Raw genomic sequence first — 26,133 nt, 5'->3', positions numbered from 1 at the left:
AATCGAGGTTAAATTAAAAGGCGTCATGGCGGAGGAGTTGGTGCCGAGAGTTAAATTTAATAACGTAAAATTATGGTGCACGGAACAAAGAAACGACACGAAGTAGTTGTAAATAATGTGAAACATGCAGTTTCATATCTCCCGTCACTAAAAAGTCGATTAAGTACCCTTTTCTATATATGTTTAAATCAATATCATATGTTATATGATTTTTGCTTCTTCAGATTTAACGGCGGCAATCTGATTGCTAACTAACAAACTACATACTCGCGAATAATTGGAGCTTTGAAGCCACGAAAGGGTATTTGTATATCATTGGGCATTTGTAGTAGTTAGATGCGAATATATAAAGTACCCGGTGCTTAACTTAATAACCCTGGCAATGAGTGAGATACGTGCACTCCTCTCTGTGAAAACGTGAAACCAGCAGAAACTTATCCTAGTTCGGAGAAGCTACCAAGGAATTCAACTAACGCCGTGAACGTTTTGTGAATCAAGCGCATTCACTAATGTGTGACTGATGAAAACATTGCACTTATTCGTGATCTTATCGAACGGCATCGACACTTTCAGTGTTTCAAATTTCGGAGGAACTTGGTGTCAGCGATGGAACTGTCCAATCAATCATCAGGAAGCACTTGGGTTTCAGAAAAGTCACAGCACGTAGGTTGCTGAATGATGATTAAAAAGCTCGCATTTCTCAATTGCTTCGATGTCCCCCCAAGAACGGGAAGCGAGACATGGAGTGCGTTCTCTTGGATCCAGCAGCGATGCAGCCGCCGCAACGCAGGAGAAGCCAGAAACACATGAACATTTGCCTTACAGTTCAAACTCATTATCGTGTGATTTTCGCATGTTTGAACCTTTCAAAGAAGTACTTAGGAGCAAACGTTTTGAGACCAACCATCAAGTGGAAAGTTTCGTTCGCAACTGGATAAATATTCGATCAGCTTCATTCTGCGAGAACGCAATGAAGATATTACCACAACGTTGGAATAAATGTATAATTAAAAACGGGGAATAGAAAAATAATTGCTGTATAACAAATTTTATTTATACAAAAGACTATATTTGATTAAGATAACTAGATTTTCATTAATGTTGTGCTCATAGACGAGTAAACATAATAACCATAAAAAACAAATAAACATGAAGACAACTATTTTTATATTAAGATCACTGTTTCGTCTCTAGATATTTCAGTTGAATATTTAAATCTAACACTAAGTCCGCATAAAGCTAAGTGTGTAGAGTAAGTGGGTAGACAGTAGTGTACAAACAATCTTCCTACTTACGGTAAGTTGACCACCATGTCTATAAATTTTGCGGCACACATAGATTTAGATACATTTTGTCTTTGTTGTGCTTGAGCTTGCATAAAAAACTCTACTTCAGGAATCAAATATCTGTTGGCCTCTTTGTTAAGTAGAAATATGTTCTGTAAAGGTTGCTTACATGATCGAATTAAAATAAAAAACATAAAAATTTGCATCAAAGGGACCCATTATTTTATTATTTTTATCATTATTGTTAACTTGAAACAGGATCGCAATGATAATAAATTGTCCAAAAGATCCAGGTATTATTTATTTATTTATTAGTATTATTTATTCAGCTTAGAGCCGGACCATAAGAAATTCAAAATTTCCACCAAGATTATTTTGTACCACAAGGTAGATGTTTAACATCACCACTCCCCCCCACAAATAATAACAATAAGCGCATTAACATCGTGTGCTAGGAAGTAAAAAAGTGTTATCCTGAAACTTCAACAAAGTACTAACATCTGAATCAAGGTTTCAAATTCTAGGATGATCTCAATTTAATCATTCTTCACTAAGTTCTCTGAACTCATATCTGTATTCGACACCAACACTCATTTTGTTCCAATTCCTTTATTAATTTATGCGTTTAAGTTCAACTACCAATACCCAATCTAGCTTCTACGATATCGACAACGTGAATTTCAAAATAACAGGGAGTTATGCAACCCAATAGAACTTGGCAACGCCGCGGCGCCCTTGCGTTTTCCAGGAAACGTCCTCAATTTTCCTTTATTAAAAAATATTTTTCACTTATATAGGTTGTTCTTGGCAGATTCATAAATTAACTTCTCTTAGAAACCCTGCCAAATGACTACGAGTCGAGTAGGTCTGGGAACGGCGTTAAATTATGTTTACACAAAAACGTTGGAACTCTATTATGACACGCGGAGAATATGAATAGGCCGCCATTTTCCGTTAGGTGCACATCCCGCCAGAAAGTGTTCTCGCAAATTGAATTTTTTCCATATTACATTATCACGTCCGACGATAGATCCGCACGTAATCACAGGTCCGTGCGGTGATTGTTGTTATCGCATATAAAGCCTCTTATCGGACGCATTTTCGATGGCGTTCCAACCTATTAAACCAAACAATACTCCATTTACGACGTCGAAACGGTACCGTTTAAAAGTTGTCCCGCCACGGGTATTAATGGGAAATTTTGCGGCAAACGGAAGTTCGATAGATATTAAAATTCATTTCTGGGGAAGAATTGTGAAATCGGGAATTTCAAAAAAGATTGCCAGATAGGAAATTTTTCTTACATCACAATCGAATTCGAATTTCAAGTAAGAAATTTGATTTCTCGTAGATACATGTTTATATGTTGTTGTATGTATGTTTGTTTCATGTTAGGCATGATTTTTAACCTGTAACCTGCTTATGCGCAGTTTGGTTATATTTATAGTCCTGCTACTATGTTCGCGGCCCAAAAGAACTAGAACTATATCAATATTTTACTCAGTAATTGAGTCAAGTTTAAAAGGTGTTTTATTGCTCCAACCGGCTTCGGTTCCCGTTGTTCATTCGGCACATTTAAAAAAATTTAAGGCGTCGTTTGAAAAAAATAACATACCAAGAACATCAGTGGATGCTTTGTGGTGACCTTAAAGTGCTGTGCATGCTCCTAGGTCAACAGGGGGCTTATACAAAATGTCCTTGCTTGACTTGTGGGGGGGATAGTCGGACAAGATATAGACATTGGACTCAAAAAGAACTAGCTTTACACCTGCAAAAACGTATTAAGATATAGCTTAGTTGACCCCAAAAAAGTTTTACTGCCTCCTCTTTATATCAAACTTGGCTTGATGAAGCAGTTTGTTAAAGCCCTAGACAAAAATGGACAGTGTTTCAAATATTTGTGCGAGAAATTTCCAGTCATATCTGATGAAAAGATAAAATAAGGTATTTTTGTTAGGCCGCAGATATGAACATTATGTAAAGACAATAATTTTTAAAACACAATGACCAATATCGAGAAAAACCTCTGGGTTTCATTTAAAGAAGTAATTTATTAACTCTAAGGACGAAAATTACGTAAATATTTTTCAAAAGATGTTACACCTCTTTCACCAACTAGGTTGTAATATGAGCCTGAAAATGTATTTCTTGATTTGATTGAAATTATTTTAGGAATATCGTTTCTGCCATTAATATTTACAAAAAAAAACCTTACGCGATACAAATAAATGCATAGAATTTTTGGACTCCACTTCAAGCCTACCGCAATTATATGAAATCAGTTTTTAGAATAAAAACATCTGTCACAAAAATTTAATTTTGTAGACCTGTGTTATCGACATATCTGGAACAGAATTTTGCAGTGAAGGTTAGAAAAGTAAGGTCAAACGGATTTACACGACGTATATGAACAATTTAAACATTTTATTTATTGAACCAGAGCATAACCAAAAACGAGGCAAATATAGAAATAGATTCCAGGGCAATCAAAATGTTAATGCTATTTAAAGATTTGATTAAAACGAGTTTACACGTGCATGCATAAATATCTTGCTTCTGATGGTCATAAGAATTCCGCTTTGAATTCGAACTTAAAATGGTTAGAACGAGTTTTTAAATACACGAGTTATATGGGCCCAATTTGGCAAAAATAACCAAGAAACAAGCCAATTTATTTGTGCGGGGGGCAATTTGACGAAAATATCACAACACGCTTGAATGTTGGGTCGAACGTACATTACTATTTGCAAGATAACGGCAACTCCGCGTAGAAGTTGATTGATGGCATCCCGGTAAGTTTTCAATAGGCCACCATGTAGATTATGAAATTAGGTTTTTTTCGTGAAATTTCAACATGTTGTACATCATCGAAACTTCTCTTATTATACAAAGTTGAACGGTAAACACGTTGTCCGTTGTTTGTTTATTAATGCAACAATATCGACGAGGTTTCGGAATCTTTGAAAAGGTCAGCTGTTTTATTACATAACAAAAAATATCTACAAATGTAAATAATAAATAGGAGCCTTTAAACAATACATAAGAAGGTATAACGATTAATGTATTGCAATAAAAAACTGTAATTTCTTAATTTGGTTTTGCACCCATTTACCTGCCAGTGTTCTACCTTTGTCTATCATGCCCCGGTGTCGTACACTCGACAGAGATCCACTACAAAACAGGGTCGCCTTTTGAAAAACTAGTGCCAAAACTCAAAAGGCCGTGGTTAATTATTATGGATAATGCACGACTTAGTGAAAGTGTACCAAATGCATCGTCAAGAAAAGAGGAAGTTCTGAATTGACCGCGCAGTAAGCGGATAAAAGGGAACACCACAAATGGTCGAATATTCAAATGATCGAAAATCCCGAACGGCGTTCGTTCCCGTTTTGGAAAGTCGCGGTGAGTCTCGTCTCGCGAGGGATCTCGATATATGACAGTCGATACTAGATAGGTATAATCCGAATACGATTTAGGAAAACGGTGCACAGGACACATGAATCAAGGTAAAAGTTGACGTCTTTTAAATCAAATTTAAAAATGACAACGTCCAAAACAAAATTCATTTTTTAGCAAAATAGGTAGGGTTTACACCTGATGATGGGAATAAAACTGATTATAAGCTGACTGAATCCCCGGTGCAATTTGTCCTAGCCAGTTGATAGTGAGCCTGGGGATAACACACATTTATGGGCCCCTACCCCTAGCCTACTTTACAAATAAGATGGGCACTTCCCATAGCCACGTGAGAATCATATAAAAATGTACTTATGGTGGTACAAAAATACTTTAAATCTACAGTATTGTAGACCTGACTTCTGGACTTACGGCCCCAGAGCGGCCCAGAAATGTCCCTAATGGCACAACCAAATCTTTCGTTGTTGCATTGGTGTAGCAGAAAAAAAAAATATATATATATATATATATATATATATATATATATATATATATATATATATATATATATATATATATATATATATATATGTATATATATATATGTATATATATATATATATATATATATATATATATATATATATATATATATATATATATATATATATATATATATATATATATATATATATATATATATATATATATATATATATATATATATATATATATATATATATATATATATATATATATATATATATATATATATATATATATATATATATATATATATATATATATATATATATATATATATATATATATATATATATATATATATATATATATATATATATATATATATATATATATATATATATATATATATATATATATATATATATATATATATATATATATATATATATATATATATATATATATATATATATATATATATATATATATATATATATGTATATGTATATGTATATGTATTTTGCGTTTTTAATAATTTCCTCTGTCTTTTGCGTTTTTAGTAATTTCCTCTGTCTTTTGCGTTTTTAATAACTTCTCTGTCTTTTGCGTTATTAATAATTTCCTCTGTCTTTTGCGTTGTTAATAATTTCCTTTGTCTTTTGCGTTTTTAATAATTTCTTCTGCCTTTTGCGTTTTTAATAACTTCCTCTGTCTTTTATGTTGTTAATCATTTCCTCTGTCATTTGCGTTTTTAATAATTTTCTCTGTCTTTTGCGTTTTTAATAATTTCCTCTGTCTTTTGCGTTTTTAATAATTTCCTCTGTATTTTGCGTTTTTAATACTTTGCTCCTTATTTTGCGTTTTTAATAACTTCCTCTGTCTTTTGCGTTTTCAATAACCTCCTCTGTCTTTTGCGTTGTTAATAATTTCCTCTGTCTGTTGCGTTTTTAATAATTTCCTCTGTCTGTTGCGTTTTTAATAATTTCCTCCGTCTTTTGCGTTTTTAATAATTTCCTCTGTCTTTTGCGTTTTTAATAACTTCCTCTGTCTTTTATGTTGTTAATCATTTCCTCTGTCATTTGCGTTTTTAATAATTTTCTCTGTCTTTTGCGTTTTTAATAATTTCCTCTGTCTTTTGCGTTTTTAATAATTTCCTCTGTATTTTGCGTTTTTAATACTTTGCTCCTTATTTTGCGTTTTTAATAACTTCCTCTGTCTTTTGCGTTATTAATCATTTCCTCTGTCTTTTGCGTTTTCAATAACCTCCTCTGTCTTTTGCGTTGTTAATAATTTCCTCTGTCTGTTGCGTTTTTAATAACTTCCTCTGCCTTTTGCGTTTTTAATAATTTCCTCCGTCTTTTGCGTTTTTAATAATTTCCTCTGTCTTTTGCGATTTTAATAATTTTCTCTGTCTTTTACGTTTTTAACAATTTCCTCTGTCTTTCGCGTTTTTAATAATTTCCTTTTTTTTTGTTTTTAATAACTTCCTCTCTCTTTTGCGTTATTAATCATTTCCTCTGTCTTTTGCGTTTTTAATAATTTCCTTTGTCTTTTGCGTTTTTAATAATTTCCTCTGTCTTTTGCGTTTTCAATAACCTCCTCTGTCTTTTGCGTTGTTAATAATTTCCTCTGTCTTTTGCGTTTTTAATAACTTCCTCTGCCTTTTGCGTTTTTAATAATTTCCTCTATATTTTGCGTTTTGAATAATTTCCTTTGTCTTTTGCGTTTTTAATAACTTCCTCTGTCTTTTGCGTTTTTAATAATTTCCTCTGCCTTTTGCGTTTTTAATAATTTCCTTTGTCTTTTGCGTTTTTAATAATTTCTTCTGCCTTTTGCGTTTTTAATAACTTCCTCTGTCTTTTGCGTTGTTAATCATTTCCTCTGTCATTTGCGTTTTTAATAATTTTCTCTGTCTTTTGCGTTTTTAATAATTTCCTCTGTCTGTGACATATATAACAATTAATGACATTTGACGTGTTAATATATTAAAAATAAAAATAATTTGTCAGCGAATATTTTATACGGATTGGAATGGCATGCAAAACAGGTACGGATGTTTTTTATTATATTGGATATTTTAATTTTGTTAGTTTAAAATTGAATGATATATTTTGTTAAGGTTTTTAGAATCGGCTTTGTAATTAATTTTATTTTTGTTTTTTTGGATTTCTATACTTTCACAAAGTTCTCTTTTTTTGGTGTTAGGTTCTGTTAGTAGAACTTTAACTTTTTGAAAATTAAATGTGTGTTTGGTGTTTTCGCAATGGGTATGAAGACCTGTTTTGTTTTTTTTGTCATACTTATGTCCGTTGATTCTATTTTTTAAATATTGGCTTGTTTGTCGCAATTGGAGCATGGAATTTCATATACTATATTGCTTCTTTTTTCAACTGGAATTTTTGCTTTGAGTTTAGTGAAGAGACATGTTTCTTGTAAATTATAACTTTTGTGTTCCTTGAAAATGGTTTGTTGTTTTTCTGATAATCCAGATATATATGGTAGCGATATATATTTCTTTGAGGATTTTGATGTTGATTTTTGTTTACGTTATTATAAAATTTGTTGGTACGTTTATTAAACATATTATTAATTAAGTTTATGGGATAATTATTTTCTACAAGTGTGTGTTTTGCTTTTTCAATTGCGTCTGGTCTATATTCTGGATCGGATAACATTATTGCTCTGTCTGCGAGACCTATTATGACGGATTTTTTTTTGGGCTAGGGAATGATTACATTTAAAATTTAGATAACGTGATGATTTTGTTTTCTTAGTATACCAACTTGTTCTTATTTCATTTTGTATGTGGTGTATGCAACTCCTCTCTTGTATATGGTCCTTCAAGTGTTCATGACTATGTTGTCCCTTCCTTAAGATGAATACACATTCTCTTCAACTTTTCCTGATGCTTGATATTTTGTTTCTGTGCTTCTGAGACATCTATAGACTACATATATTTATTAACTTTTAATCCTATAAATTGAATAATGTTATAAAATACGACGTTTTTGCACTAAACCAAAATGCCTTTTTTGTGAGCTACTATAAAATATTAAATCAATTTTACCTACTATAAAATATTAAATCAATTTTACAACGTACGGTTACATGTGCGTGAATAATAGATAAAGTCTTTGTGAAAAACTATTTGTTAAGGGATTATGTTCCTGTTCTGTATTACCCTATGAATTTACTATCCACAATTAACTGAATTACTGTTAAAAAAAAGAAATAAAATGTTAACTTAGTAAGACAAATATCATTTTAAATAAGCTTCAAACTTGATATCCTAATAAAAATCGCTCGTTCTAACTTAAACATTCTGTCAATCGATGACGTATACGGCACGTCTCAGCTGTTGGCGGATCGGCTGTTACAAACCACCCCCCGCCCGAACCCGAACGCCGTTCGGGATTTTCGGCCATTTGAACATTCGTTCATTTGCTACCATCTCGGATAAAATATCCAGATTTAAAATATGTGTGCGCAGAAACGACGATGCTCAGTACTGTTGAAAGTAAAGTACTGCCCGATGTTGCTTTTTGTTTGCATTTTTAAAAATGCTCCAGGTCGGCTGCCAAGGCCTCCTCTGTTTACTCAAACCATCTTTCCCTTGTTGCTGGTACCCAGTCATAAGCTCAGCCACTCATGGTCTTTGGCATATCTGCATTGAAGAGGCTAAAAAGCACCGATCCTTGTACTCCGTGGTCCAAATAATATAAAACATACGTGAACTCTGGACTTTACACTTATTATTATGAGTTTTTCGGAGAGGGTGATAAATAATAAAATTAAGAGACGTTAAAAGTATCTGTCGATCAAACGAAATTACTCTTTGGAACGGTCAGGGTTTAAAAATAAAAGAATAATTTGAATGATATAAAAGAATAGATCATTTGTAATAAGGGCATTTTGAAAGCTAAAGTCGGTATTATCTTCAGTTTTTTTGCTATGAAATAGTAGTAAAACACATCATTCCCTTTTCATAAGCAACAGATCTTCTCTGAATTTATTATTGGTAAGTCTTGATCTTTATTAAAAATTAACACCCACATTTTGATGGTCGGTATTTATAAAAAAAATTAAAAATATAAAGTAACGCATAATGAGAACTACTGAAAAACTAATTCACTTATGTTTTAACGGGCTAGTTGTGGAAAAAAGTTATATTTGTAGCAATAAATTTGGAGTGTGTTTACGAAGAGTCGACCAAAATAGCGACGACTATTATTTACAAAAATAAATTTTTTACACTACACGGATGTCATCGTATATCAGAACCATTAAACATAACGAACGCGCTATCCTATTGAAATAAACATTACAACGACTTGTGAGTCTTTAATAATTGCCCGAGCGGGCAATTAAAAAATACATCGGTTTTATAATTTGAGGCGCTTTTTTTTCCAAAAAATAATGTCTCACGTATACGTTATGGGTTGACGAGAAGGAGAGACTTTCGAGAGGCGTGAAACCAGATTCTGATGCGGCCTAATTTGGTGCGACAAAAACAGGTGCGGGTCAATAACACTTGTTCGCTAATTAATTTATTTTTTGCGACATTATAATTCAAAGATCCTCTCTTATAGGTGCAGTCTCTCAATTACCTTGGAGCATTATTTTCGATGACGGAAGACGCGAGTTTCATTTACCACAAGCGGAGCAGCCTTTTCATTGCCCGACTCCCAAAGCGTCCGAACAGTACGGGACAACACATTGCATTCTCACCAACATGACCTTAGGATCTAAGCTAAGATTGCTGTTATAAACATAAATGTGGTTCTCGCCTGTCCTATTCTGGTCTTAATTTTGTTCAGAACGTTATTTGTAATTGCAACTTCCAACTTTTTCTATAGCCTGCTTATTTACAAATATTTGGGTGTTATTTTGTCTAGTCTCCGATAATATCATAAAGTTGGTCATTTTTACATTTGGATAGTCCGTATTCCTCGCTATTTACTTTATCTAGCAGTATCTGTAATTGCTAGTAACTATCAGAACCGTATCATCCGCACATCTTATGTTGTTAATATGCAGTCCCTTAATTGTGACACCCTTCGTATCGGATCCTAGTGCTCGTTTCATTATTTCCTCTAAGTAAAGGTTAAATGACATTGGCGTTAACAAGCTCCCTAATGTAACTCCCCATTTTCTAGTCGATATTTGATATTACGGTTTCCAAAATTTCTTCTCCTAAGAAGCTGGATAAGAAGTCGACAGAATGTTCATAGCGAAGAGTGAGTGAGTTTCGCTGATATCTTGATCTAAGATTTTATACATTCTGTTATATATCATCTATCAGTAATATCTTCAACGTACGGCAAAGAGTGGCACCAGCCAGTCCTTGGATAATATTCTGTATATAGTGTTATAAAGATTTATATTGTGAATAGTGGATGCTCCCTTCTTCCATCAACTTTAGCATCTCAGATGGTAGTTCATCCGGACTCGAAGCATTTGTAACGGGTTCAATTTGTCATTGGCTACTTCGACTTATGTTTCTCACATGTAGGTTAATAATGCTCGGAGACTACCTATTAAATATTTTATTCTCACAATTACACACTGTCTTAATCCTTAAAACTACTGGTATTGCTAATTATTCTTCACTACTTCATTCTGTTCGAACACACTGTAACTGTTTAATTGCTTGGTGTGGTTTGCCTGTCCTAAAATAAATGTAAATAAGTGTAAGTCCTTGCATTTTTGCTGCAATTTAGGATGTTACTGCGGAATACGGTTGGATTGCACGAGACGATCGTCCTGTATTGCTTCTTATTTCCGAACTAATCGGGCATTTCTGTGTTTCCAATTTAGTTAGAGGACGTAAGCTAGAACGCATCACTTCTACAGACATACCATCAACATTAATTCCACGGTAAACTAATTCAAAAGTCAGTTCGTCATTCTTCAGATGACCAATCTCCATCTTATGAACCATTTTGTACAAGAGAATTTTTTTTTAGGTATAGAAAAAAAAAATGAAAATACCAAATTTAAGCAGAGCAAATACAAATTCAATATGTTCTAAGACAAATTCGAACCCGAACTAACGGCAATTTCTATTCTTGTCCCTTGCTTTCATTTATTTACAGTTGTTGCTTTTTGGAGAGGTTATATTTCAATCCTCTGTCAACGCGAATGCACCCGGCCATTAGTACAGTTAAGCACTCGACCTTTGGCCCACGTTCGTCTTCGATTTCCTAAGACGTTACTGTGTAATCTCATTCATGTGTGTGTAATAATTGATTATTATTGGTAATAGCGGTAGTAGTTAGGTATTATTTGGTCTCCTTGCGTCGATTAACTCCTGTCATGATTGGCCCATTGACCCTAGTGGTGGCGGAACCGAACATCGTATTGCCAGCACCATCGGTCTTTTTTTTTTGGAACTTTGTGAAACTTCATCGGTCTTTCTTTGGCTTTACGATTTCCGCCGGTGGAAGTGGTTGCAAGATTTCAATCAGAATAAGTTTGTGGCATCTCGTAGTTTTCGAGGATTAAACCGGATTGAAATCGTATAGAAGTTGCGGATCGTCGTCTTGTTGGTAGTATTTTGCTTGGACGTCTCCAACATTAAAGCTTAGGCTCGGTTAAAGCTAACCAACCTAGCACCTGTCACTCTTCACCGCCACCCACGATCATCAGGCGTAAGTTTCACAATTTATTTCACGCTTTGCAAGTAATTATGGACACCGCAACTCATTATTTTGTTTTGTAGGGTTTTGGTTCTTCTTTTGGAACCAGTTTTTGACTGTTGGTATGGTTTTGGCTTCCCATTTGGTACTGGCTTCCCTAGTTCCGGTTCAATTGGATTTGGTGCCTCTTTACTTCGTGGACGGCACGTGTTATGAATTCTGAAACCCAAGAATTCGTCAAGTCTTCAAGTTAGCTCGGTTCAGGACGTTGCAGTGCATATCTCCTCGTCCAAGAGTGATAAGCATTCATGCCTATCCCACTGACTGGTGAACCCGTAGGCAGTATACAGAACAGCCATCTTAGAGCTTGCCCGACTCGTTCGTTGCTGGTAACTGGAGGATCACAGATTTACAATCCGGTTAATTTTATGCCTACTAAATACAAATTTCAATTTTTAAATATCAATATAAATTAAAGAGCTCAGTTAGGGTAAAGATAAAGTACACAATTATAGAAACATTTTTTTGTAAGAATTATTTGTAAACGATCGATCGTAACCAAGCTTCCTGTGCTTAGTGTGTACTTGAGCCAATATATGGAGATTTAAACTAACGTGCCGGTCTTATTTATTAATTATTTATTTGGTTTTTGGTTATTTGGGTTCGAACTTTGTTAACTTTGTGAGTTTGTTTGGTGGGTAGTGAGCAAGGACACTAGTCACTACCACTAACTTATAGTTTAGGTTGGGGTTTTGTCCTAACTGGCGCCCTGGTTTCCAACCATTGAATTATTTACTTTCTTCTTTTTATACCCCGCCCATATTTTGAGAAACTGAGCTGCTTGGGCCCTATACTTACTGCTTCCAATCGGTAGCAAAGTGAGCAAAGTATAGTAGGATTGCTTCGGTCTCCCCTCCACCTTCAGTGGAAAAGAGACGCGGCAATTTTTCTGGCGCCCAAGGTGTAATTTTTTTTTAACGTCCAACGTGTAATCTTTTTTTTAACACCCAACGTGTAAATTTTCTGCGAATTTTCTGGCACCCAACGTGTAAAATTTATTATTTTTTAGGTTCGTTGTTTTTATAGCTTTTCAAATATTTCTGTCAATTTTTAATAGTTTATTGAGTTTTAATTTAATAGACCGTCAGTTTGGATTTGTATATTGGTTCGAACTGCAAAAAAAAATACTTGGCTATATTTTTGAATTTGAATTTTGAATCAATGCGGGGTCACTCACATATTTTTGCCAGCGAGTAACTTTGAATATTAGTTATTGAAGATTTTGGGTACTTAGCACTAATTATTTAATTTGTTTTTTTTCTTCATTGCTCCGTATTGGTGTATTGCCACTTTTTGTCTTTTTTTTTTTGAAGGGGGATGGGTTCGAATTTGTCTTAGAACTTATTGAGTTTGCATTTGCTCTACTTAAATTTGGTATTTTCATTTTTTTTCTATACCTAAAAAAAAAATTCTCTTGTACAAAATGATTCATAAGATGGAGATTGGTCATCTGAAGAAGGACCAACTGACTTTTGAATTAGTTTACCGTGGAATTAATGTTGATTGTATGTCTGTAGAAGTGATGCGTTCTAGCTTACGTCCTCTAATTAAATTGGAAACACAGAAACGCCCGATTAGTTCAGAAATAAGAAGGAATACAGGACGATCGTCTCGTGCAATCCAACCGTATTCCGCAGTAACATCCTAAATTGCAGCAAAAATGCAAGGACCTACACTTATTTACATTTATTTTAGGACAGGCAAACCACACCAAGCAATTAAACAGTTACAGTGTGTTCGAACAGAATGAAGTAGTGAAGAATAACTAGCAATACCAGTAGTTTTGAGGATTAAGACAGTGTGTAATTGTGAGAATAAAACATTTAATAGGTAGTCTCCGAGCATTATTAACCTACATGTGAGAAACATAAGTCGAAGTAGCCAATGACAAATTGAACCCGTTACACATTTCATATTTTATCCCCTTTACATAATTACCCCTTGCCTAGTAATTTTCGGCCAACTATCTTGCATAAGGAGGCTAAAAAAAATTAAATCCTCTCGACTTTGAGATAACCCTTTCTAAACAAGGTTTGGACAACAGCAGAATAAGGAACCAAAAGAACAAACGAACAGGATGAATAATAGAAACATCCCAAGTTGGGCATTTAAATTACCTGAGACTTTTGGATAATTTATGACCCTTGCCCCACTTTTCCAGCTCGAACTTCAAGTTTTCCGTGTCCGTTCTCTTTTTTTTTTTCGTTTTTGTTAAATTTTACGTGAACAAAATGAACCCATGTTAGCGTTCAAACCCGTTCAAGCTAAACTTTAATTTTGCAGACAAACGGGGTGTTTTCCAGCCCGACCCTTTCCAGCATTGATACAAACGGCTAATTAAACTAAACCGCAAACCCGACGCACGTACTTTTATCGTAATTTTTATCACGTGTGGTAGACTGGCGTGTACGCGATCCATTTCCAGCTTTCACGTATCCACCAACTGAATTTCAAATCAAATTTCGGCTCGGACGCGATCACGCTTTGTGTGTATCGTCACGGTTCAGTTAAAGCAACTTATTTGTAACAATGGGACGCCGTGTTTTTAAACGCAATAGTAAAAACAGCAAAAACAACTACTCACACGAACCTTGGCGATTTATGCGTCACGCGTTATATCACAAATTACCGGTTCAAGGCAGGAAAAGGTGAATTGTTTAACGAACAAGTTTCGAATTTGTTTATTGATGTTGTCTGACTCTTTATGTTGATTTTTGGCGCGCTCGTCACATACACACTCACGGCAACGGGCGGGCGAAACAAGGCGTTTTTTATGCAAGCGCATTTTATCTGAAAGGATAATTTTCCACCCCGTTTCTCGGACCTCAATATAATGAAAAACTCGGCTACTTAAACGATGCAATTTAAGCAATGAAATGTAATTTGAATACCATCTTGACATTGTTGTAATGTTCAAAGAATTTTTAAATGTATTATTAGAGCAAATCCAATGTGTTGGGTGAAATCTCCAAAATTCTATGTCTGTCACAAAAAAATCTGACTACTTCTTAATTGACTGGTTAAATTCGATCAAAATGTCATAACATATTGCAATTGTAGCATTTAATAATATGTATTTTATAATAAATTATTGTGCGTTTGTGATGTCCAATTTACCTCTTCAAGGAATACCAGAATACGTTAATTAGCGATTTGGGAATCAAAATAAAAAATCAATTTTACGGTAAATCCAAGTATATATCGAAACGTTAAGTCCAGGAAGAAAAGAAGAGAATACAAGAAAATATTTCCAAAAATACCTGCTCAGGGATGTGTAGGTGTCTGTTGAAAAATTCTTGCATTAGTATTAACAAATCTTGGAAGGCATTAATATATCTACTGCGTAGGGCGTAGGAATGACCTAAATGAAGGCAAAAGTACGCATCCTGCATATTCTACCTGTTGCTTATGTACTTAATAATGGAAAAGGCATTTTACAAAAAACTTTCTCAAACACTTCCTCAAATTATTTCATTGATAATTTTCTTATTCATTTTTGGAAAAAAAATAACCCTCCACTCGTCTGGGATTTTAAGACTGTGAAATTAGTATACCAAAGTTGTGTCCAAAAAAAGGGGATTTTAAGACTGTGAAATTAGTATACCACAGTTGTGTCCAAGAAAGAAAAATGTGGAAAGATCGTGGAGCCTCAAAAAACTTTACATGAAGAGTTGTGTAGTATTTTGAACATTGACTGTTGCCAAGAGACTGCATGCGTTCGTACGAAGAAGTGGTTGTTATTACAAAACCATCAATAATCAATCAAGACGAATTTCGGAGTGGAGGACAAGATATTGGAGAGAAATCCAAGAAATTCGTGCGAAAGACGTGCTCCTCATATATTTAAATGAGAGCTGGTTTGATAGCCATGATACCCAAGCCAAGAAAGGATGGACTGATGATAACCGCAGAAAATGTACGTTGGATGTGCCAGTGCGGACTTTGAAGCTGGCTGAGTAGATAACGTTTTGTTGCTGTCTGCAAAAGATGTCAAAGAAGCAAAGGTTAAAGATCACGAAAACATGACAGCAGACATCTTTGATTTTTTTTTTTTGAAAAATTGCTTTCCAATATTCAACTGAATAGTGTTGCCGTGATAGACAACGCCAACTATCATTCTGCACAAGCGGAAAAAATACCGAATTCAACATCGACTAAAAAAGTAATTCAAAATGTTTTGCTCGACAATGACACATATTTTGAATATTCCTACACAAAAAAGCCATTATCGGAAGTTCTTAAGACGGGAAAGCTTGATGAGAAGTATAATGTGGACAACTTGGCCATGGAGCGGGGTTTCAAAGTTGTCCGTCTTCCACCATACCACCATATCACTGCAATTTTAATACGATGGAACTGATATAAGGACAGCTGAAACCCAGTTTAAGAAGAAACAACATCTCGCCGAAATTTAGTTCTGGGAGAATAGAATTAACTAGAAGCGAAGTAGAAAAAATATCTGCTTCTAGTTGAAAAAAATATGTAGAACATGTTATTGAAGAAGAAAATGTGGCAGACGAGAACATTGATTAATAGCTAAATTTACTCCTTCATTTATATTTATAATAAACATTTAAAAGTAAGAATCGATTTTTTACTGCATGAACTAGTAGTAATAGAGCGATCTCACCGATGAAACTCTACACAAATCCGTCAGTCAGTACGGTTCTGGAACATCATTGTGGAATTGCGAATCTATTTATTGAGGCTTACAAAGAGAAACCTAAGCGAGGTAGGCCTGGGGTTAGACCTTCATAAAAATTTACCAAAGTGAAATATGCACCTGTTTAAATAACAACACTAAAATAATGATCTTTTTATTCCTCGACGAACTTTACTTTATATTAATTGGCAGGTTATTATTAGTACTGATATCTGGTACAACATAAAAATTACGAAAATTGTGTTAAAAGGTTAGTAAAAATGCTCTCTAAAGATCCGATTAAAAAAAGTAAAAAATGTTTAAAAAACAGAATGAAAATTTCGATCGGGAATCAGTGTCGTCGTGAAAGTGCTGCTGGGGCAATAAAGAATCAATTTCCGACAAAGATCGGTCGAAATTAGATATAAAAACAAGGTCCTCCCTTACACGAACGAAAATTTACAGTTTCCTCGGAAAATGAGTCATCGCTCTGTTTACTTTCCCGGAACGCGTTCGAAGCGTACAGTAAAAGTTCAGTGATTTATACCTTGACATTTGCCGTGCTTAACGGTTCGCAACTACAAACTACTTTGTGCTCTGATATAAACGTTGCCGATTTTGTATTATGTCACGCTTTACACCGCTTGTCTGTAACGTAAAAAGTGTGTAATGAACTCATGGGAATGTGGGAAAACGGGCAATCAATAATGTCAAAAACTGAAGTTGCTTTATGAACCCGATATTCTACCGAATCCCAGGTCAAGGTTTGCAACAGTTCTAGGTTTTTCCCGACTTGCAGGTGGCATTTTCCAGAGATGCTAGTAGAATACAAAGTAATAGCAAAAACACTGCGCGCAGAATTATATCAAAATATTTTTTTTTGAGCTCCAATTTCGGCAGCTATAGATAATTATTTTTACATAAAGGCAAAAACGATTTTCCGGCAGAACGATTACGGTTTACCGAAAAAAATTATGTTCAGTTTTTATCGCTTCCTGATGATCTCGAAACTTAACGATGCGCCTAATTAAGAGGAAGAGAGGCACCACAAATAGAACAAAGAAGGCAAAAAAAAAGAATAATGCACAAAAGTAAAGCATGATAACGACGAGAACAGCGAATTTATTGTTCATTTGTCACAGTGATGTTTTCTTTTGAAAACCTCGAGCAGCATTTCTTTTCGCGCTAAAGAGGTTTGGGGATATTTTTTTGTTTTTTTTGCTTAACTTTGAGGCGTACGAAACACGTCGGTGATTGAAAGAAATTTGACAAAGTTTTTTTGAATGTCTGCAAAAATTCAAACATTGCAAGAGTGGCAACATATCAGCACACAGTAATTTAGGTGCCAGCTTCCTTCACCGAGGCGGAAATAATGACTAAAATCATACAATTTTTCCATTGATTGCCCACCGCCTAAATAATAGTAAAAAGAGGAAGATCATTTTGCATTTTTAATCGGAAAGAAACACTTAATAAACTGTTGTGTGGATACTGTAATTTCCTGTCGCCCTCATGGGAAGCAATAAAAATTGCTATGGGGTCGTCATACTACCTGGGCATCGCATCCGTATCCGGTAGGAATGGAGTTTGCGTATGCCGGGATGTAAAACCCAAAAGAAACGAGAAGAAAAGGTTTTCCCGTAACTGAAGATTGTTTTTTCTTAATGAATTATTGTGACCTTATTTGAATGACTTTTTTTTGTTTTGCAAGGATATCCCAAAAAGCAAACACAAATCATCATGGACATTTTCTTATGATCTATACGACGACACTTTTGTCCTACGGCATTATATCTTTTTTCTAGCATCATCAAGTTTATTCTTTCTGTATGCTTATTTGGTTAGTTTGTTATTGTTTGTTGTTGGTTTGTTATTGTAGCGTTCGCTAATCAAATCAACTAAGAATTCGTTACACTAAATTATGATAGTGCATTACTAAACCTGGAGATAATTCCTTTTGTTTTAATTTCATTGAATAGGTGATTTATATCTTGCCGATTGACTTACTTTTTTGAGACTTGAGAAATTGTATAATCAAAATCTAAAAAGCACCTGTACTTTCTTTTAGAGCTGCAAGGAATGGAAAAATTAGTTATTTCGCATTGCAACCCTTTGATGGTACATTGAAAATTTGAATAATTCAAAGCTTCGTATTTCAGGGTCGGAATCTTGAATTTACTTGAATTGAATCATTTTGGCATAATTTATATACTGTGGGATATTTTAACTAACAAACATATTTTTTGGTAATTTTGTGTGTTTCTTATTTTATGTTTTGTTGTTTGAATATTTTAAACCTGCGGCCATTGTATAGTTAGTTATAGTTATAAACAAACAAAACTAATTAAATTAAGACAAGACAGGACAAATTATTTTATTAAAATATATAATAAATAAGTAGGTAATGTGCAAACGGCATCGTTGTATCTCCAATAATACGGAGTTTTCCATAACAATTTGAAAAACAATTGCATTCAAAGTAGCTAACAGACAGCACTAGACAATTGTACATATTAGCTTAAAGCTAGGTAATGGATAATGTTTTTTTTTTGGTAAAAAAATTGTTCCAAAAATTTAAAACTAAATTTAATTAGATATAGATTATGGTCTAATTCTATATGCATTACGCCAGTTTTTAATTAAAGTCTTATTCGTAAACTCCACTTTTAAGTTTTGCAACGTTAAAAAGTCATATTTTAAAATGTAAATGTCATTTAAAAAAATCAAGTTTGACAAAACTACATTTTTAGAAAAACGTTCTTCTTGGATTAATAATGAAATATCAGAATTACATGTTCCCGTCATGACGTCACATTTTGTGTACCTATACGATGACTTATCTGTTAAATTGTTGTACCACGGCTAATTCGATAACACATTACATGTATGAAAACCGGTAAATTGCCCGCTAATATCCGACTAATAACTTATTAATAGTATCTACGTGAGTTTTTTTTATTTAACGGACTTTGGATCCACAATAACCTCAAATGCAAAAATATTTCATGGTTAAATAATTTAGTGTGAGTTTATAAGCTTATAGCAGTTGACTATTATAAATGTAAAAATTGCATTTTCGATTTTTTCTAATTTAGATATCGACGCTCTCAAATATTGTTAATGACGCCAGAAAACTGTTATTTTTCAACGGCGAACGGTTTTGTTTAAAAAATACTGCGATGGAAATAAATCACGTTAATTGATTTTACCGCCGTTTGTTACAATTTAAAGCAACATACCCGGGCAAGTTTCAATAAACAATTCCAACAGATTGAAGGCTGATCTCATTTAAAATATACTCAAGGTTTCTTCTGGGAAAAACCACTTAAACTTCGAATATAATCTGTACTACTTTTTTACGCGTTTTAGGAATAATTTAATACTCAAACCTCATTTTTCCCCTAATTATAACCCTTTAAAAAACACTTTTGTGAGAAGTTCTTTTAAAAGTCTAGAATTAATGGAAAACCAAGACACCAATATAGAAATTATTTTAAAAAATATTTATAGAAGAGTTAGATTAATCTTAAAACAATAGTTAAGTAATTATGGGATGAATTTAATTTTTTTATTTTCTATGATCATCATTGAATCAGTGGACCAATATATATATATATATATATATATATATATATATATATATATATATATATATATATATATATATATATATGTCTGCACTCATATTGCGTATTGGGTACACTCATGATATGAAGGGCAGTTCATTTTTGACACGCAAAATCCATCAATTCATCCATCATTTCCCCTAAAGCCCATCCAAAAACGGACGGGCAACAAAAACATCAGACATTCGTTTGAAAAATATTCACGAGTTATATACCGACTCGAGATTTCAATAATTTGGTCTAATAAGAACCGGCAGACTCACTAGGCTAAAACAACTGCAAATTACTAGCTTTATTAACTCGATATTGAACATGTACAATCAAAATCGTACGTGGCAACCAATCCATTTAATCAACGAGACACGAGGGCAATTAAAACAATATTATTTCTGGTATTAATTAGGCTTTGATACGTGTACACGAATGGCGAATATATACCGAACACACAATAATTGGCGCATTTCATTTTACTGAAACACACGCATTCTCACGTATACGCACGGGGTTGTTATTAAAAAATAATATTGAACGCCTTTAATTCACACCTATTTACGACCTGATTGGTTTATTTATGATTCACATTAGATACACTCTGATGAGTGGCTCGCAGGGAGGGTGCTTCTCTCCTTTCCGTAGTTCTACAATCCAGGGGAACTGACTTCATTATGTGTCTAAATTAGTCCCATATTCTTCGTGAGTTTCAATTTTGAAATTCGTTGGTATTTTACATAACTGAACCATTTGAAGATTTCTGATTTTATTAATTGCTTTCCGATATATACTTTGTTCTGAATCGGAATTCTTCTGTGTTTTGAATTCTTTTTACTTTTTAAATTTTTCTTTCTGTTACTCTCAATCTATTTAACTTAAGTTAGCAACGAATTCCTACTCCTTATTCGATTCTTTTTAAATATTCGAATTCCTCTATATAATTTATCCCACTAGTATCCATTATTACGTTATCACTTTCGGTGAAATAAATTGATTACCAACCAATAGGGCATCGCCTCCATTTCTTTTCACTATTCAACATTTTAAAAGTCGACAGTCCGTATTTCAGAATCGAATCTTTTATATTAACGTCAATATAAATTTTTATTTTAATCCAAAAAATCTTTTTGAAGCTATTAAAATCCGGCTACAAAAACCGGCTTAATTTATATAGGTCGTTTGCAAGCAAACGCTTTAGAAGTATAACTGTTTTCTCATTTCAGTGTAACAATTTCGTTTTATAAATGGGTATTGTACGACCAAAAATATAGTGCATTAATTGCTTTGACGTTTTAAGTACTTTACAGTACCTTAACAGATGTTTATTCTGCATTAAGTAGATCTTGGCTGAGATTGACCGTAACGAATATTTGTAGAAATTTAAATAAGCATTGATGCTGCGGAGTATTTTCGAAAAAGTCAAACCGTTTATTTTAACATCGGATGATATTTATTGTTCTTAAGAGTTTAATCTAAATTGCAATATGTTCATATATACTACGAAGGTATTTGAGTGTGATCCTTCCAATAAGTACGTATTTATGTACCTAATTTTCCAGCTTTGATACTGGTTAACTTACAGGTAAGTTTGAAAATATTTTTTTTTCTCTTGTGTCGATTAACTACATTCTTCTTCTTGAATTCCTGTGTCTTCTACATAGTTCTTCAATTTGTAAACAACAACAGACAACAAGACCATATATTATATTCGCGGAAGGTAAAGGTACATCATAGAATCTTAAAATTAAACATTTTTGAACTTTCCTATTTTTTTAACCCTTTAAAATGTGGAGACCGTGGAATTAAGTAGATATTCCCTGTTAGAAAAAGACATGAAAAACAACGCAGAATTTAAAAATGAAGTGGAGATGGTAGTCGAACCTAAGGAAAATATTTGTTTTCGGATGCTAACAAAAATTGTTTTGAATGTTTACAATTTTATAAGAAATTCAGAAGGGGAGGTAGAGCAGCAATACAAACAAGTGACATAGAACATAGGCGAAAAAGAAGACCTACTTATATCCTGCATGGTAGTGTAGGTAGATAAATTCCTAGGGGTTGCGGTTTTGGAGTAATAACCAGTAGGCAAAGTTAATGACGGGGTCGGTTGTAAAAGCACTAGAATTCTGGTCGAAGTATACCCCGATGAAAAGGGTTTTGAAGTCTGATCAATTTTAATTGATTCAAAAAACTTTTTAAATCACGAAACATATTTTCATATGAAATTGGAAAAGGATACTTGAACATAATTGCATTAAATAAATATAGATATTAAAAATACACAGATAAAAACGGGAAACACAAAAAAATGTTTCTAGAAATGCTTCATCCAAGGCGACTACTAATAAATGTCCGAAATCCTTCAAAGATTTTAGACACACAGAGCATCTCAGCACTCAGTTGCTAGATATTGTACTAACCATAGGATCCTGTGGCTGCAACTACGTCGAACCAGTCCTAAGAAGTAAACCTGCCAACTAGAGAAGAGTAGGTACAGATTAACACTGTGCCAGAATCATTGTGGAAACGCAACTCTCATAGATAAACTTGAATATAAGGAGTGTTTTTTTTTTCGACGTATAAAACTTAAGTTGCAATAAAACAACGATGGATTATTCGATTGACATGAATTTTATTTATCCGAAAGATAATCTTGTGGCATTACATTTTAAATATGATTTCTGGCATATGACCGCCACGGCTGGCGCGGATGTAGTCCAATCTGGACGCCGAATTTTCGATAACTTTTTCCAACATTTGTGGCCGTAGATCGGCAATAACACGGCGAATGTTGTCTTCCAAATGGTCAAGCGTTTGTGGCTTATCCGCATAGACCAATGACTTTACATAGCTCCACAGAAAGTAGTCTAGCGGTGTTAAATCACGTGTCTTTCAATAAATCGATTGTGGCACGAGCTGTGTGACACCTTGCGCCGTCTTGTTGAAGCCACATCTCCTGGACATCATGGTTATTCAATTCAGGAATGAAAGAGTTAGTAATCATAGCTCTATACCGATCATCATTGACTGTAACGTTCTGGCCATCATCGTTTTTGAAGAAGTACGGACCAATGATTCCACCAGCCCATAAAGCGCACCAAACAGTCAGTTTTTCTAGATGTAACGGTGTTTCGACATACACTTGAGGATTAGCTTCGCTCCAAATGCGGCAGTTTTGTTTGTTGACGTTGCCATTCGCTTATGAAAATCGGGAACAACGGCAATCTCGTTTTGGGCCCATTCGACGAATCTACGCATTACTTGATAATCGTTTGGCTTCAATTCTTGCACGAGTTGGATTTTGTAAACACATAAACAAAGATCCTTCCGCAAAATCTTCCATAAAGTGGATGGACACAGATCCAATTCCTGTGCTCGATGGCGGATGGACTCGGGTCTTCCTCAATGCTACGCTCTACAGCAGCAATAGCTTCTTCTGTACGCACCGTACGGCGTCTCTGGGGATACGAGTTATCAATAAGGGTAAATGTGGTGCGAAAACGTTCCATGGTTAATAGAATTAACTGCTCTGATGTACGATTTTGTCGACGATAAAATGGACGTAGTGCGCGATACGTATTCCGCACAGAACCACTATCTTCGAAATAAAATTGCACTATTTGCAAGCGTTGTTCAGGCGTGAGTCTATTCATGATGAATTGCCAAACCAAACTGAGAATAAATCACTTGACAGCTGTTAAATCGGTCGCCATCTTGAACAGTAATGCCAACTTAAAGTTCTATACATCGAAAAAAAACACCCATTACTTAGGGGTTGCCAAGCAGCATTGAATGCGTTAAGATTCGATGGACCTCCAAAACCGTAACGAATTCTGAAGAGGATCTATCTATATTAGGGAGCCGGAGGGAAACGAAAAGGCAAACCTTCTGACAAGGAAGGGGGCACTCGGACCAAGGTTGTTCGGTCAATCGGCAAGAATAGACGCCTGGAGAGCAGATGAAGCGGGCCTATACTGGTTACAATTACCTGGGCTAGCTCATTCGAAGACATTAATAAAAGGTTCGACAAAGAAACGTACAACTTACACCCTGTTAGGCATGAGTCCAGCATGTGTATGGAGGATGCGGAAACGATAGATATATTGTGATATAGGATACCCAATGGTGGGAAGCATTAGATACTCAAAACTAGGGCTCACATCCTAAAATTTGAGAATCTGAAAGACAAAATAAAGGACTTCATACGAGAACTGGACTGTGCCGCAATAGATCCATTGGTCGCAACGGTATGGCGGCATGCGATAATCTAAACCTGACTATTGATCCGTTCTGCGGATACTTCTAGTAGGCGATCGATTGTAATGTAATCAAATTGGATAGAACGAAAAATAGCCTACACGAACCCGTTACCTAAAAGTGTTTTCTCGTAATTTTCTTAAGCCTTATTTAAATTCCACAGAATTTGTGGTGACGGAATCGAGTCGCACTTTTAAATACCAACCACGAAGAAAGAAAATCACATCGTCAATGTGATGCGGAATTTTATTACCCGATCGAGGATTAGCAGAGAATTACCGAGATAAAGGCGTCTGCAAAGGAAATCAAAGCGTGGAATGGATTCCTAGCGTTAAAAGTAATAACTCTGATTATTTTTATCTCTTTTCCGATATCTATACGCGGTCCCTAGACAAGTTGATAGACGTGTGCATTCAGTCCGAGAAGCACTCAGTATCTCGTGAAATTAATTGTTGTTTAATCGAAGACGGCCAATTCTTCCTCCTTGATGACTTTCTGAAATGACGATCGCGGTATGAATACGCGCTCACCACATCGACTTTCACTTCCTTAATAAATTTTGTTTTATAGATCACTGACACAAATTGTTGTTACAAAATTAACACAGGCACATCAACAAAGTTTAATTATTCCCTTACGCTACATTTTTCATACTATTCGATATTCCGTGATACTTCAATCCTAATCACATCCAAAAAATACGTCTCCGATTCCACTTGATGGTTACACAGCAAAAAATGTATTCCACTTTTAAATAGTATTTCGAAAATAAAAAACAATGAAGAAAGTTGCTCGAAATTTTTTATTCATCGTATATTTAATTTGCGCAACATTTTGGTATTTCATTTTCGTTACTAAATACAAACATCCATTACGACCGAGAAAAATGAAATTACTTTTACCAAAAAATATTATCGGCAATAACAGAATTTAATATATATTTTTCAAAGCGGTCCTTGATCATACGTCTCAAGGCTTTCGGTAAAAATACCTCAAATGTTTGCAATTAAATTTGCCCCATATTTTTTCTAAGCTCGGTTTTAATAACTCGGTTAATAATTGATAGAAAAACTTTGGTCCGGTAAATTTATGATCCCGGGTAAAAAAGTGTAAAAAATTTTAGTTTCATCTGCAGATAAGAGGCAATCTGTCGACCTGGCTGAAACCCACAAACATTTTTACCTGAACGTTTTCGAGAATCTCACTTACATCGACGCACACTTAAATGAATATGCCTCGGAATATGCTGGACATAGTGCTTTAAAGCCAACCCATAGGGGTTTGGAAAGGTCGGAAGAGATCCAGTAATGTTCCAGGGTGCTTGGTAATATATTCAGACAAAGAAAAGGATGAAAAGTCTTTCTTAACAATAGGGCTTGTTTCTACAGCTTGCAGGTGTTTTTGGGCTGTGATGGATTGTGCTGATATACCTGTCAGTAAGTTAATTGTGTACGTATCTTTATTTGCACTTTTATTTCATTAATTTGATCATTTGCGCTTGTATATATTTTAATTCTAAAATAGTGTGGTTAAGGATAAGTTCTTTTACAGAATACTTGTATATTTACTGGCGCGCTGCCGTATGTAAGTTGACAGATTTTGAATTTGAATTTAGGTGTGAAAATTCTAAAAATACGGAAAAAAAAGAACGTATATTCGTGAAACCCGAACGCCCAGTACATTTTAATGTTTGTTTTTGCGTAAACAACGAGGAAGTTTTGAAAATAGAAAAAATAAATAAAAATCACCTT

General features: G+C 34.3%; 1 protein-coding gene across 7 annotated transcripts in view; it reads right to left on the bottom strand.

Annotated features, from left to right (window-relative positions):
• The window catches only part of LOC132699106 (rap1 GTPase-activating protein 1), a 373,626-nt gene that overhangs the window by 81,574 nt on the left and 265,919 nt on the right, over positions 1 to 26,133 (bottom strand). The gene's annotated exons all lie outside the window — the stretch shown is intronic.

The sequence above is a fragment of the Cylas formicarius genome, unplaced genomic scaffold (genome assembly GCF_029955315.1).
Source record: "Cylas formicarius isolate icCylForm1 unplaced genomic scaffold, icCylForm1.1 PGA_scaffold_3__17_contigs__length_32017465, whole genome shotgun sequence".
NCBI lineage: Eukaryota > Metazoa > Arthropoda > Insecta > Coleoptera > Brentidae > Cylas > Cylas formicarius.
The sequence above is the reverse complement of the archived record's forward strand: the minus strand, read 5'-3'. Positions and strand labels throughout refer to the sequence as shown.